This window comes from Akebia trifoliata, chromosome 3 (genome assembly GCF_017979445.1).
Source record: "Akebia trifoliata isolate Shusen 1 chromosome 3, ASM1797944v1, whole genome shotgun sequence".
NCBI lineage: Eukaryota > Viridiplantae > Streptophyta > Magnoliopsida > Ranunculales > Lardizabalaceae > Akebia > Akebia trifoliata.
In genome coordinates, this window is record NC_141377.1 from 4,125,870 (window position 1) to 4,130,959 (window position 5,090).

The 5,090-nt window shown below is 33.6% G+C and overlaps 1 long non-coding RNA gene across 1 annotated transcript; it reads left to right on the forward strand.

Annotated features, from left to right (window-relative positions):
- Nucleotides 1-203: 203 nt before the first annotated feature.
- On the forward strand, nt 204-4,741 carry LOC147405615 (uncharacterized). The gene is made up of 3 exons (XR_015176012.1): nt 204-444; nt 3,861-4,184; nt 4,277-4,741. It is a non-coding gene; the product is annotated as an uncharacterized LOC147405615 (long non-coding RNA).
- The last annotated feature ends 349 nt before the right edge of the window (nt 4,742-5,090 follow it).

Sequence of the window (5,090 nt, forward strand, 5' to 3'; positions counted from 1 at the left end):
ATCTCCTCACCGTAGAGATCATCCTCACCAAAAATCAGCCCATTCCAAAACCTATAACCCATGTTTTGAAAAATGTTTTGCCAAAATGTTTGTCAAAATGTTTGTTGCTGAAAGGGACCCATATATATATATATATATATATATATATATATATAAACGATTTAAAAAAAAATTATTTTCTTTATTTCTCTCTTCTCCTTCAAATTGAAGTTGGGGGAAAGTCTGAAATCGCAAAACCTAGCCGCCTTCTTCTCGATCGCCGTCGTCTCCCTCGCTCAGCTTGTCGGAAAACAGAGAGGTCTCTCTCTCTCTTGAAACCCGTCGTCTGTCCATTCTCGGTCGTCTCTTTCGCTCACCTCATCGGAAAACACAGAAACCTCGCCGCCGTCTGTTCAAGTCTCGGTCGTCTCCCTCGCTTACCTCACCTCGTCGGAAAACACAGAGGTAACTCTCTCTCTCTCTTTCTCTCTCTCTCTCTCTCTCTCTCTCTCTTGTTGCCGTCGTTCTCGTTCGTTTCGAAAACGAAGAGTTTCGGTCGGATCATTGTATAAGAATGATTTTGGTAATTTCGAATTCCATGGGCAAATCACATAAATTTTGGTAATTTCGAATATAGATTTTGGTAATTTCGAATTTATAATTAGAAGAAGAGCCATAAATATTAAATAACTCTCCCGCCAAATAGAGAACATCTATTCGTCTCCCCCAGACTGATTTTTCCGTCTTTTAGCTTCGTCTGCAACTCTAATGGTGAGTAAATCTCTACAAATTCTTCTTCTTATTTTGAAAATATTAAGTATGAGAACCGAGAACCGATCCGAACCAATCCGAACCAAGATTGGATTGGATTGGTTTGGTTCTATAGGGTAATTGGATTGGTTCGGTCCCAAAGTTGTAGAACCGATCATGTTTGGTTCGATTTCAATTTTTCCAAAATCCAAACCAATCCGAACCATGTGCACCCCTAGTTTAAACACCTTTTAAATCAGTAATGATGGAGAGGTATAAGCACATTGATGAGTTGCATACGTTCGTTTTTATGCACAAACTTCATTCTCTTATCTAAAAATGACAATGTTGACAAAGATTTTGTTTTTTTAAGCTATATAACAAAATTCTCTTCTAAACAGATATGAACTCTTTAGTACTCACTTTATCAAATATTAGTTTAAAATAGATTTTTGAAACGAAAATTTCCTAATTGCCCTTTCAACCATTTTTGAGATTTAAAGAAATTTATTTATTCGAAAATATTTGAGATATTCCTATGTTTTAAGATTAATGACATGCCCCTTGAATATGGTTATCCCTTATAGATCAATGAAAAAAAAAGTCTTTATTTTCTCTTCCCAAAATTAGTAATATTTAATTCACATAGATGACGATGATAATAATAACTATAATGATGGAGATGATTATGGTCATCATCATCAACAAATTGATTTGGCCTATGAATATTAAATTTATTAAAATATATAAATAATTAAAACATAATTTTAGAATTCAACTTTAATGTTCATCGAATTAATTAAATTAAAAGATTAGCAAGTCAACTCAAATGAATCAAATAATGAGAGAAGAGAAGGAGAGTAGAAGTAATTTGGCATTAAAATTTAAATATCACAAATTAATGCCCCCCATATTTACATTTAAATTTAATATAATGAGGGTCATTCGGTCAAAATCCAAGAAAATTGCAACCAACAATCTTATGTAATCTTTTTAACATAAACATCTTTTTTACAATGTAATCTTCAAAAATCTTTTAATCAATATTTTAAATTATAAATAAATCCTTTTGATTCATGTGTGTTTGCACATACCATCTTCTAATTTTCTATAATTTCTAATATATAAAATATCTTAATTAATACTATTAAATATATTATTCTCCATCACGGCCGTCCTTTGTGATGAGATACATCAAAAATGATATAATATACATATATCTCATGGATTATAATATGATACATCTTATTATATATTTGAAATTGGATATCATACCCAATGTTGTTCAATAGTAAATAAAATCTACATTACAATCATTTTTTGTATAATGATTTTGTAGCTCAATCTGACAGGGCGACTCAAAACTCAACTGGTGTATATCTTGTAAGAATCATAGGTTTTTTTTTCCTTGGGCAGACACAGCTGTACATCTCCCATAAAACTTGTGTAACATGTGTATCCGGGGGAAGAAAACTATGATCCTTGCATGTGTCACATCAGTGAGTTTTTGAGTTACGCGCCTCACCAATTTTCCCTACGAGTCGCAATTACATGATTTGTTTGGTGGCATACTCATTCGATTCTCTGCCGTGACAGGTTTGGGAATAGTAGATTTTAAGTGGTACAATTTTTTTTAAAGAGAAAATGCAGTCGTGAATCCTGAGGCGTCCTGACTGTCATGTCAGGGAGTGATTAAGTATGCCAGCTGGCGAGTCATTGTCAGGACTCTTTTCCCTATTTTGTATGGACAGTGGTACGAAATTATTGTCAGTGAGAGTGTGAAAGGTTTGAACCACCTTGTATGATGAAAGCCACACAAATGAAGTAACCCCACTAGTCCTTAATTTCTCTCGTTGAAATCTGATTTCTGAACCTTCTTATTCTTCTCTTCCTTCATTCTTGGTCTCCATTTCTCCACAACTTTATGTACCAATCTCAGGTTTCAGAAACACTTACCCACTCAAATACCCACCACACTATTGTTTCTCCTCTCTTTTTGCTGTCTTTTCTTTTGTGTTACTTTGAGTGTCTCTCTTTGTGTGCTTACTTACTTGAGAAATAAGATATTTCTCAAAAGAAAATTAAAAACAAGAGAGATGGAAAAAAAATACAACAGTGATTCTTCTAAGCCCGATAGGAAATCTGTTGAGAGAATTAGGAGAATGCAAATGAATGACCTCTGCTTCAAGCTCTCCTCTTCTAAGGCTCTCCCTCTCTCTCTCTCTCTCTCTCTCTCTCTCTCTCGTCTTCTTTTATTCTCAAAATGTATTGGTGGTGTTATTAATGACTAGAAAGACTTAGAAACTGATGGGTTTTAACTTAATTCACACTTTGGTTCACTGGGTTCTTATTGGGCATTTTTCTTCTAAAATTATCTCATAAGTTTTTCTTAAAAACACTTGCCTCTATGCTTTCTTCTCATAAATCCAATTGTAGAATTTTAAAGCGCAAATTGCTTGTATAGCCCAAGTTATCAAAATCAACATCATTCTAGGACTCCTAATCCTAACATATACAACTGTGTATTTGGGGTTTGTATTATTTCTAGGACTCTGAAGTTGAACCTCTCTCAATGTGTTGAAAACCATTATAGAAACCTAAATTAATCAATATATCAAATGCCTCAGAAATTGCCCATGGGATATGAAATACATTGCTAGCCCAAGCAATAATATCTAATGAGTCTTGCATCTTAGTAAGTCCACCTCAATACTAGTCTTGCGTATCATCATCATCTATGTCTCATCACAATTTATTATTAGAATTGATATCATGAACCCTATTTCATGTGAACTCTACAAGACCCCATATCTTCATATTTTAAATCTTATCTTACATTTCTATCCACGTCATTTTTAATCTTTTTCTTGCCTTTTCAAACCTTCAACTTGCATTAGTGCGCCTTGTTATTGGTTTTACACGATTATAAGATCTATAAATATTTTTCACCATTAAGAAGATAATTTGTTTAATAAATGGAGCATGTGAATCTTTATTGCATGACCCAAAGTCCCATGGGAAAGAAACTAAGAAAGCAAGTGAATTCTATGATTCTTGGTGGACAATTCATCTCATAGATGAATTAAACCTTTTCCCTTCCAATTGATCATTAACTTTTTATGAAATTTCAGGACGCATGGCCTCAGCGAGATAAGTTGGGCCAAGCTGCCATTTACATAAAGGAATTGCGAGAAAGAATAGAAGAATTGAAGAGAAGGAAACAACTAATGATGGGTATTGAGGGAACTACAAATTCTGTGATGCCTGGCTTAATAATGCCAATACTTGAATTAAGAGACATGGGTTCTACCCTGGAGGTGATTTTGATTAGTGGGTTGAACAAGAATTTTATGCTTTATAAACTGATTAGTGTTCTTGAGGAAGAAGGAGCTGAAGTTGTGAATCTTCACCTCTCTGTAGTGGGTTATAAGGTCTTCCACACCATCCTTTCTCAGGTATTTATTAAATTCCTCATCGTTGTTTATTTGTAGATTGATATATTTAAGCTTAAAATGCTAATAGGGTCATTTAAAATTGATCTTTGTAGGTCAAGAGTTCTAGAGTTGGTGTAGAGACTTCAAGGGTTCTTGAGAGATTGAAGGAGTTGATTTATTAGTTACAAGAAGGTTGGAGAGCCAGATAGACTGTAATGGAAAAAGTAGGATTCGAAGATAACACAATGGAGAGCTACACTAGTAATGACCTCTCTAGCTCGTAAGTTCAGGGTAAATTTGATATTGAGTGGTATGGATAATTTTATGTATTTTCATGATCAGCTAGTCTGATCACAAAAGATACTTTTATGGATTTACTTACCAAAAAACATCACCTAAAATCACAGTCCACAAAAATATCTTTCTAAATATGTAATATTTAAAAATCCTTTAATCAATGTTTTAAATAACAATAAGTCCTTTTAATACATGTGACACACATGCCACTTTCTAGTTGTGATAAAATGATCTACTCGTCGTGTAATAATTTTACCTAACAAAATAAAAAATATATGAGTCGGGATTAGTAGACTTATGAAACATGGACCCATATGTTGACACACAATCCCAACCGTTTATATGTGAGATCCAACAGTTGGGATAATAAATGTATCCCGAGATACATTACAGATCTCTAAGATAAATCTCAACTGTTGAATTTCACATATACATGGTCGAGATAGTGTGTGAACATATGGGCTCATATATAGAAGATCCGAGGGCATTGAAATTTTGAGAAGATACTCACAAATTTTATAAATCAAAATGAAATCCTTGGAAGACATAAATAGACCTACACATCCAAATTGGTTCCATTGATTGGGAAAAGACTCCTATTTTTGGGTTTTCATAGATAAAACATATGAT